Source organism: Urocitellus parryii, chromosome 6 (genome assembly GCF_045843805.1).
Source record: "Urocitellus parryii isolate mUroPar1 chromosome 6, mUroPar1.hap1, whole genome shotgun sequence".
NCBI classification, from domain to species: domain Eukaryota; kingdom Metazoa; phylum Chordata; class Mammalia; order Rodentia; family Sciuridae; genus Urocitellus; species Urocitellus parryii.
Window position 1 is genome coordinate 142,025,871 of NC_135536.1, and position 11,440 is coordinate 142,037,310.

Consider the following 11,440-nt stretch of genomic DNA (forward strand, 5'->3'; position numbering starts at 1 on the left):
AGTACACAGTTTAAGAAACATAGTTCTAATAGTGTAAATTTTTACCTTTTGAGTGTATTAATCACTGTATTAATGGTTGTTGATTATTAAAGCCTTCTCTTGATGATTGCCTGCTTTCATGTAGGAAGTTCAAGAATTTGACAATTTTAGGAAAGGTTAAAAATTATTTTTCAAATCATTCTCAGAGTATTCTGATGTTCTCTTGTATTTTTAAACCAAACCAAACCAAAACAAAACAAAACAAAAAGCCTTTATTAAAGTTTTTTAAAAATTAGAAAAGTATAAAAATAAATTTTAATAGCCTGTGTAGTATAGCTCTAATAACATTAACAATATAAACAAAGATGTGAACATGGTTAAACAAGCCAAACAATGTGCATACATTGCATATACATCAATAGGCTGAATTCCTACAAGCAGTTATTTTTTTTCAAACGGTTCATGTTTTTACAAATTTAGTAGACATCACAAAATGCCTCCTGAGCAGGACATTAATTTATAATTTCCCCAAAATATTTGTGTATTATGTAGTTTCTGCTTGTTAATTTTCCCTTTTAAAATAGTTTATTTACTTTTAACTGAGGAAATAATTTTGTATATCTATGGAATACACTGTGATGTTTTGATCTACATACACCTTATAGAAAGATTCAAAAATGTTAATATCATCACCTCACCAATTTATGACTTTTTGTGGTGAGAACACTTAATATCCACTCTGGCAATTTCAAAATATAAAGTACAGTATTATTAACTGTGGTCACTATGTGGAGGAGTTAAACTTCAATTTGCTCTTTCATTTATTTTATTTATTTCTTAACTGTATTCTTACTTTGTGCTGGCCGGGAATCGAACCGGGGTCAACTGCTTGGAAGGCAGCTATGCTCACCACTATACCACCAACGCTTCTTAACTGTATTCTTGATATACTTTACTGGATATTTTTAGATGATTATATCAAACATCACATGTATGTATAATACTGTCTTTTCTTTATAACATTATTTCTTTATATAATAATATTTTCCTTTTATCATTCATTTCCATTTTGTTGGAATAAATTTCAGTGAATCAAATCAAATGCTTTTCTATAGCCACTTAGATATTCATATGTAATTTTCTTCTTGGACATTTGGATAGTTGTGCATTTTATGAATAAGATTTCCCATTTTGATCCATTGGAGGTAAACCTCACTTAGAGTATTTTATTCTCTCAGTATCTAGATGAATTTTACTTTATAGTATTTTGTCAATATTTCACATTATTATTCAAATTACTATGTAACTACATTTTTATATTTCAGTGATTAGTAAACTTATGATAGTAATATTATTCTGGGCCTATAAAATAATTTATGTTTCCTTTTAATCCCATATCCTTAGTAAGTTAATAGTATAATGATTGTTCTTGTTACAAGCATTTATTTATGAATCAGTTTAGACACTGATGTTTTCAGAGAAATATTACTTTAATGCATCTGTTAATTTCATCCATAGCTATACACAAAATTATTCTGTTTCTAGGAAGAAATTCATTTTATTTTATTTTTATTAAAAACTACCCAATTAATTCAGATGCTCAAATTGATAATTACTCAGATTTTTAAAGATTTAAAACATGTATACTTTATTCATCCTTGATGTTATAATATCACATGCTTCAGGAAAATAAAGGTAAATATTGAAAAAAAAAGAGGTGGACATAAAATAAGGACAATGGTGGAAATATCCCAAAAGAATTTTCTGTATATAATTTGCTGGATCATATTTGCACACTAAAGCAACAAGCCAAAAATAAAATGTGAAATCAATGGATTTCTGGAAAAAAAAAAAAACAACAGAATGAATTTTAAGTGATATAGAGAAAGAAGGCAAAAGTGGAAGCTAAAAATGAGAAGGCAAAGAGGCCTCTTTCAAAAAATAAAAAGGCAATTAGATACTTAAAAATAACAAACTAGACCATGGAAAGGATATTTTGAGACAATTCTGAAGTACATCATAAAATAGCATGATTGTGATCACATTATACAGAAGGAGTTTCAGCAAAGAGAATGTATCTAACTAAAATTTAGGGCCATTCTTTTGCTTGGACATGAGAATAGTTAGTAGAAGAGGAAACGTAACCATAGCACCCTATTGGGTCTATAATGGACAATATCTATATAGCCATAACATATATTCATTTTAAAAATTTTATAATCAATCTATAGACAAAACTTGAGAGATGTAAATATAGGCTAGAAGTAACTGTGTTGACAAATGAAAGGGCAGGGGGTGAAGTGGTTGAGGAGAAACATAGGAAAGAAAATTAGGGCCTTCAATATCCCCATCTTATCCAGAAGAGAACAGAGATGACCTAAGAGATAATTAAACATGAAATAGGCCATTAAGAATGTCATTTAAATTTACAAAATAGTCAACGAAACAATGGAAAACAGTAATTCAATTAACCTGTCAAAAATGGATGGTGGAGGGGAATCGGGACATTTTAAGTAGGTTGTACCTTCTTTCCTAGTGAAAATCAATCATCACTGCCTAAAATTTCCAAGCCAAACATTTCCAAATCCACCCCTTAGAACTGTAGTGGAGAAAGAACCACAGAAGGACAAAGAACCACAAAGATAGGCACAGTTGCTTGGGAGAGAACTCTGGGTGGGGAAATTACTCTGGAAGAGCCCTGCCATTCTAAATGATGATTTTTCCTACCATGTTCATTGTTGACAGGTGTAATAGTGTGTACAGTTGTGATAATTATACAATTTGTTCTCCAGATAACTGATCCTCTAGAATTTTTTTTCAAGAATAGCAAACTCGCAAATGGGGGTAATTCTTTCAAATCTAAAATATATTTGGATTATCCTGAAGACAATGTTTAGTCAAAATTTAAAAAAAGTACAGTCACACAGCTTTTTAAAACTTGATACTGTTACCTCTGCCATGTTATTTTTCTCATTCATATGTTGATTTAGTCAACTTTATTTAAAGGATCTGAAAACACTTTATGAAATTTACCATTCTGAACATAATGGTGACTATATCTTTCCCTATAAATAACATTTTGGGCTGTACAACATGGGATGGGTGTATTTGTAAAGGAGATCTAACTTCCAGAACGTTCTGTGGCTCTTAAGGAATTAATATCAAAAATAAGAAAAAGTCTTTAAGTTTTTAGTAACTTCCAGATCTTGCCAAACATCAAACACACCTGGAAATTTTAAAAAAGCATGGCATGTTTGGCTCCCTCATAAATATTTTTTTGCTTGTGCAGTTCTGGGGAGGAGCCCAGAAATTTCATTTTGAATGTACTCTGAGGAATTCTGAGGCACATTCAGGTTGGGAATGACTAAATTCTTTGCTCTTGTTTCCTTTTTCCTGGCCCAATAGTAACTCAGGGCAGAGCTCAAGACCAAAGGAACTCTTTGATTTTAATATCTGTATCTTTTCTGGTTTACATTAGTCTTCTAATTTTACTTGGATATATCATATTTTTTAAGAAATACAAGTCAAGGATTTTTCTAAACATTTGACTTATATGGAATTTTTTTTTTTTTTTGCTACTTCCAAAACTCAGAAAAATCTGCTCTGCTGAAGTCCATAGCTGTTAGGGAAGCAGGGAATTAGCCAGGACTATGAACAAAGACTCTATCGGTGTAAACATGGGAAGTTGGCTATCACCCACGTGCATGTGCAGCAGTAAGTGAATCAGTTCAGCTGCCAACAAATATGTATTTGTATTGTGTACACTTTGAAAAAAAAAACTTGAATAATGTGGAAGAGAGATGAACTGCTAACAAGATTCTCTATGAAAATTGCATTGTGAGTACAGTGTGAGAATATTGAGTCTTGTGGTTAGTACTGGGCTAAAGTGGTGCAGGTGAAATTTTCAGGGACAGAGATAGCTCTATGTGGTGTCTGCTCTTGATATGTGGACATTGTTTTTTTTTTTTTAGTAGACATTGAGAGGTTTCATGCCTTGAAGTTCTCATTGCAGTGAACTCTCAGAAGCAAGTGAGCAAAAAATCCAGGAGGTGTCTGGGAATACTTGTGTCTACAAAGGCTGGCTCAGAATATTTTCTCCCTTGATCTTCAGAAACGCTCTCCTTTTAATTAGCATGTTTACAAGGCATCAGGAAGAACAGAGCTGGTTATCAAGAATTCACCTTGATGTAGGATTGTCTAACCTACAGGGGCCATTCTTTTTCCTTTATCATAAAAGGCAGTGGGGGTAGGAGGCAGGATGGGGGTAGTTAGGACTCTTTCAAGTCCTGAAAGAAGCTGTGTGGTAAGCTGACTGGCACAATGTGAACTATTCTGGAATCACTGATGTTTAATTGGACATCAGATGAGGGCTACTGGATTTCAATGATGACAAAAGCCTTCTGCAGCCCATTGGCAGCAAAACCCCCCAGGCAGGTGTCTTCTGAAGTACCAAGAGAAAATTAAGCATAAAAAGTTTGTTGTGTATTTTTTTGTGAGTTATAGCTCCAGCTGAGACAAAGTGAGTTTTGTAGGGTCCTACCCTCTCTTCCCCAGTGAGCTTGGTATTGTATATTAAAGGAGGAAACAAAGAGATTTTTGTCTTAAAGCTTAGAGCAATGAACAAAACAGAATGTGTTGGGGTTGGACATTCACCCTTCTCATGAACTCCAAGATAGTTGTTGCTGTGCTCACTGAAAATACATAATATTCATGGTCATGGTTATTCACAGTCAATATTCCCCATATATTGTATTAATACTATATATCAACCATCCCCATGTGTATTCCCAATAGATAGATAGATAGATATAGAGAGAGAAATAGATCTCTCATACACAGTTTATAATCAGGAATAAACAATGGATAAATTCATATTTTGTTTATTAATAACAAGTGCTTTTTTCCTGCATAAATTAAGGCTACAAGATCCCACTTGGGGGGAAATAAGTGGCACTACCTATGATAGCATTTAAATAACATTTTTTTCTCATTATTCCTAGAGTGATGGGAACAGAGCAGGAGCTCATTTTTTAAATAAGTTGTATGATTACCAATAGTAGGAGGAGGAGAGTTCAGGAGGGGTTTATGGATTTCTGAATCATTTTTAAATTTGTAAATTTTTGAAATTAAGTAATAAGAAACACAGCTTACACAACAGAAAAATCTCATGCTTTACTCCCTTCACTCCACTCTTCTATATTCATGCCCAAATAGGAAAAATAACTGAAAGCATTCCCTAGTGTTTGAAATCCCATAAGCTAAGAAATTCCATGAGAATTAAGATGAATAAAAAAATCAAATTCTCTTCTGTCTCCCAGTCCATGGTATTACAAATAATACTTATGGGCAAAAAAAAAACACCCTCCTCATCTTCATGAAATGTGGAGATCAGCATTTTCAGAAACCAATAATCCTTATAAAATAATAAAAAATCGGGTGGGTGACATGAGGTGTGTTATTAGGTGTATTATTTTATTTCACACCTGTGTTCAAAAACAACTTTCTACAACAAAAACCAACGTGATCTCAATTGTCTTGAAATGCCCTAGGTTGGAATCAACTTTTCTCTGCCTCTTTCCCATGACAAAGTTTGAGCCCCTGTGAAGTGCAAAAATTGACACTTTTTCTATTCCTGTAATTATTTTTTCACTCCTCACTTGAAAATTCTGAAGTGTGCATATTTTAGGAATCACTACTTTTCTCCCCCCAAAAGAGACTTCTATCTCCTTTACATTATTTAACGAGGAGAATGTTCCAGTTCTGTGAAATTTGTAAGAGGGACAAGATATTATATTTGCTTTCCATTGTCCAGAACAGTCTTTTGTATTTCTTCTATAGCCTCCATAGATCATGTGAGAATAGTGTGGATACTCTTAGGATGACAGCTGACACCCTCATGTCTTCTTCTTCTATCACTTTCTGAATGAGGGTTATGATGTAAAAGCTTCTACAAAATGATGTTTGCAGACTTCAGCAGTTATTACCAGAGTGTTTGACTGACAAAAACTGAGGTTTCCTGATAATTATGTCATTTAAAATGTACAATTTGCTTTGTCTATGCTAAAAATAAGGTCTTGTCTCAAAATTGAGAGCTACTACCACTTATTGACCATACCCCCATGTCTAGCACTGAACTCATAGTTCTCATGACTTCAATGTAATATTATCAACGATATTCAAAGAAGGTTGGCCACCAACATTTTATAGGCATGAAATAATAATTGTGCTTAAATTTTAAATATGCAGGTCTAGTCACAATATTCATAAAAATAGTATTAGTTTTCCATTGCTGCTGTAAAAAAACCTACTATAACTCCTGTGACTTAAAACAATGCCCATTTAGTATCTCAGTTCTGTAGATAAAAACTTGGCCAGGGCTTGGCTGGCTTCTGTGCTCAGGACTGAACAAAGCTGAAATTTAGCTGTTAGCTAGGGCTAGGTTCTCATCTAGAGCTAAGGAATTCTTCTGAGGTCATTCAGATCCTTGACAGAATTCAGTTCATTGCTGCTGTAAGAGTCTCAGGGAATTATTTCTTTCAGGCATCAGTGGAGTGTCTCTGCTGGTGTTTCTTATCTTATTGAAGTCTCCACTAATTAGATCAGGCCCACCTAGAATCATTTCCACTTTGAGAAATTCAAAGTCAACTGATTAGGAAACCTAATTACATCTGCAAAATCTCTTTTGCTTTATTAAGTGGTATAATCACTGGAATAATATTCATCACCTTCACTGGTTCTACTTAAAATCAAGAAGAAGTTGATTATAATGGGCATGTATCTATACCACACAGGTAAGGATTTGGGAGGCATCTTAGAATTCTACAAAAAAAGTTTCTTCCCCAACTTTCAATGGCAACAAAGTGGAAATTGACTAGCAGAATTGTTGTTTTATGTTTAAGAAATAATTAACAGTATATAATTAAATTTTATAAAACAAATTTGAAATTTTCAGCTTTATTATCCAAAGTACGTGTATGAACACACAAATTGGTGTCAACATACTTTGTATACAACCAGAGATATGAAAAATTGTGCTGTATATGTGAAATAAGAATTGTAATGCAAAAAAAGGTTTATTTATATCTTTGTAGTCATGAATTTTTATTTGCATCTTGTTTTTTTATTTTTATGGATATTTTAAATGTTTTGAAAAATATTTAAATACACAAAATAATTTTAATTTTATTTTTTACATCATCTTGATTTATATTTGTAGGGACAGTAGCCCACTATGAGCCCCGAATGTCCCCATGCATATTTGCTGATTAAGTCAAACCACAGGACCTAACACTCCTCACCATAAAAGTGGGTCTAGAACTAGTTACATAACCAATAAGTAGATTAAGGTCACCACAAAATGACTACCGTACAACTACTCACTCTTTATGGGTATTTATTGAGACTATTGAGCACTTTTCATATATTATTTTCCTTTCACAGATGCATCAAGTCAATAATAAAGAGACAGGCTGGTCTAATTTAATAAATGGGCCAAGGACTTGAACAGTCACTTCACAACAGGGTCATGGTGTGTTTATGCCCCTTAGCCTGGGGATATACCATAGTTATATAAGAAAACAAACTTTCTAATGTCAAGTCCCACTAATTTGGGTTTCATCCAAATGTAGAATTGAAATTTGGTTTGGGACAGTGCCAATACCCAATGAGACTCATCTTCTGAGCAGAGTGGGTCAATGAAGTGAAGTATAGAATATGGAGATGGATTACTCGTGTCACCAAGTAGATTGCTGAAAGGGGTCTGGGGTTGTAACATAGGTTATCAGAAAGTACACACACATCCATAAATACTTAGACCCTTTCATTTGCTTATTTATGTCATTTTTTAAGCTTGATAAAAAAAAACCCTGATTCTGTTTTCAACTAGGTATAACTGTGAAATTAGCATGAAGCAAAGGAGAACATGAAAAAAAAATGAACACGTAGTAGTAGAGTTCTGAAGAGCCAAGTGAAGTAGTGATAAATGATCAAACAAAAATAAATAAAATTAGTTTTAAAAATTGTTTTTTTTTCCTTTTCCTTTGAGATTTTAGTTACTTTTCCAACATACCACTTAAATATTTTTGTTATTATGACAGTAATTATTCCTAGACAATACACTGCTGGTATTTTGGCAAATATGTTTGCAGCAATTTAAAGAGACCACCATTTGAAGAGCATAAAACAAAGTAAGGGTTAAGTGAAAATTTGCACTTAAATTTTTTGCACACCCCTATACTGAAAGAAATCTCCTTTCCCACGAAGACAGTTACCCTCCCAATGTCTCTTTCCCAACCACGTTAAGAAACAAAACCCTCTTGGGTAAATCATTGCAATACTAATGAAATCCAGACAGGCAACCTGAAACTTAAAACAGAAAAAAACAAAATTATCCAATGGAAATCATTCATTAGCAGTCCCTGGTTCATTGACACTAACAAAATGTGGAAGAAATACTACCTGGATGTGTCACGGATGATAATGATCTTGTGCCTGGCCATGCTCTCTACCCAGATAGATCCAGAACACTTTTCTACATATCCTAAGGGGCAGGAAATAGGCAGTTGACTATTGCTATAAACTTAATAACTTCTGGAATATCTAGACAACTAGATGCCATCGTTACATCAGAGATTTAAGAAACCAAATAGCAGGTCTTAGAAGAACAACCACCTACCACACCACTGGGAGAGTCCAATAGAGAAAATGCCCCTCCTAGCCATATGATAATAGAAATTACTAAGAATTCCTATTATCTTTGGTATGGAAAGCATTTATTTTATTGTTATTATTTTCTTTCAAGCTCTTTCCAAAATTTCACTCACAAGTATTATACCACCACAGAGTGAGTCAAGAGAAACTGTATCAATCCCATTCATTTCTCCACCCTGTACAAATGCTGCCCTTATGGCTGCCCCCACCTTATCACCACACATGCGAGAATACAGAGAATTGAGCTCAATGAGGTAAGTGAGTTGGAAAAGTTACTGAAACAACTATCTTCTTGTCTACAATGAGAAAAAAAGAAAAACGAAGAATGGCTGCAGAGTTGGAAAAAAGTCTTAGTAAATTCTTCATTTGATAACTCCTCTGCACTCCTGTCTTTGCATACAAGCACCAATCCACCAAGTTTGGAAATACCATTTGCCTTCTGGAAAACACTTTATTTTTATTTTATTTTTTCCTAGGATAACTGAAATTATTTGTTTAATTAATTTAATAAAATTGGTAAATATTCTTAAAAAAATCTGATATTAGCAAGAAGAAACAGAGGCCCATCCTCATTTACTAAAGTAAAACCTAGATTGTTTTACTGTAAATGTTTTTATCTTTTTAATTTATATATGACAGTGGAATGCATTACGATTCTTATTACACATATAGAGCATGATTTTTCATATCTCTGGTTGTATGCAAAGTATATTTACACCAATTCCTGTCTTCACACATGTACTTTGGATAATAATGTCCATCACATTTCATCACCATTTCTAACCCCTCCTTTCCCTCCCACCCCTCTGCCCTATCTACACTTCATCTACTCTTCCCATGCTCCCCCTCCCTACCTCACTATGAATCAGCTTCCTTATATCAGAGAAAACATTCAGCATTTGGTTTTGGGGGATTGGCTAACTTCACTTAGCATTATCTTCTCTAACTCCATCCATTTACCTGCAAATGCTGTGATTTTATTTTCTTTTATTGCTGAGTTAGTCCATTGTGTATATATGCCTCTAGGCTGGTTCCACAGTTTAACTATTTTGAATTGTGCTGCTATAAACATTGATGTGGCTGTGTCGCTGTAGTATGCTGTTTTTAAGTCCTTTGAGTATAGACCGAGGAGAGGGATAGCTGGACCAAATGGTGGTTCCATTCCCAGTTTTCCAAGAAATCTCCATACTGCTTTCCATATTGGATGCACCATTTGCAGTCCCACCAGCAGTGTATGAGTGTGCCTTTTCCCTCACATCCTCGCCAACACTTATTGTTGTTTGTATTCATAATAGCTGCCATTCTGACTGGAGTGAGATGAAATCTTAGAGTAGTTTGACTTGCATTTCTCTAATTGCTAGCGATGATGAAAATAGAGAGCCTACATCTTGGAAGCACTTTATTCATTTTACATGGAGTATGATGAAACTAGGTTAATCAGGCTCCTTGCTTCCTTTAGGGGATGGGCAGGTGAGTTTACTAAGTTAGGTCAGTTGGGCACTCTTTCTTTGTAATTTGATGTGTGGCTAGGGAAAAAGGACTGAAAATGTTTAAGGTCATTTATTCCAATGATGGTGCATAGAAAAATCTTTTGATGTCCTGGTACCAACCCTCTGGTAATGCGATAGTACAAGCAAGTATGGTACTAAAGTTTTCATTCCTGTTCTCTAAGAGTGTTCATGTGACTGCAATAAATATCTTACTGATTTAGAATTTTCAAAGAGAATTTGTGTTGCTTTCAATCCAAAACGAATGAACTTATTTCTATCTTTGTCACTTGCAGAAATACAGCTAAAATTTTTACTTTCAGGTTTACACTCCAAGAGGCATTTGTTTTTAATTGAAGTATGGCACACACAGAGAAAGTACACAAACCATAGCTATATAGTTGGATAGAATTTTGCAGATAAAAATGTATACACACAAACATATGTACACCATTCAGATGAAGATATCAAAATTTGTTGCTCTGCCCAATTTACAATCAGCAGCCTTAGCATTATATAGGAGCTTCATAGAAACACATGCTTTTGGGTCCTATCAGACCTGCTGAATCTGAATCTACACTTCAACAGATTTCCAAAGAGACATAATACACACTGGATTTTGGAAAGCACAGATGTAGGACATGGCAAACATTCTAGAAGTCTCCCTTTTTAATCAACCTAGTCATTAACTCCTCAAAAGTAACATTTTGTTTTTCTGACAAACTCTGCTTGTATTTTTCTCTGTTATTAAACTTTCTAGAAATGTATTCACGTTATGTTTGCCCAGGGAACTGGCTTTTTCTACTCAACATCATGTCTGGAGATTCTTCCAGATTGTTCTATTTAGCAGTTATTTTTTTTCTGATTTCTTATAATTGCTGAATAAATGTATCACATTTATACTTATCCTGCTATTGATAGTCATTTGAGTTTTTTTATAGAGGGGGAATTAGGGACAATGCTGGTGGGATCATGGTTTTTGGAGAATATATTGATGTATTTCTGTTGAGTGAAGTTTTAGAATTGTAGGGTCATGGATAAAAATGCATATATTCAGTCATGCTAGTTTACTACTGAGTTTCCTAAAATGGTTGTCCCAGTTTCTACTCTCACTGTCAGAGTAAGCAAATTCTAGTTATCCTAAATTCTTACCAGCATTAACATTGTCAGATAATTTTTGCCTGGTTGGTTGACTGGCTGGTTTAGCCATGATAGAAGTTGTGTGATAATATCATATTTTGGCTTTAACTTGTATTTCCCCATTA

At 34.0% G+C, this 11,440-nt stretch overlaps 1 non-coding gene across 1 annotated transcript; it reads right to left on the reverse strand.

The window, feature by feature from the left end:
- Positions 1–834: 834 nt before the first annotated feature.
- Positions 835–906, reverse strand: Trnag-ucc (transfer RNA glycine (anticodon UCC)). The gene has a single exon. It is a non-coding gene; the product is annotated as a tRNA-Gly (tRNA).
- Between the last annotated feature and the right edge of the window lie 10,534 nt (positions 907–11,440).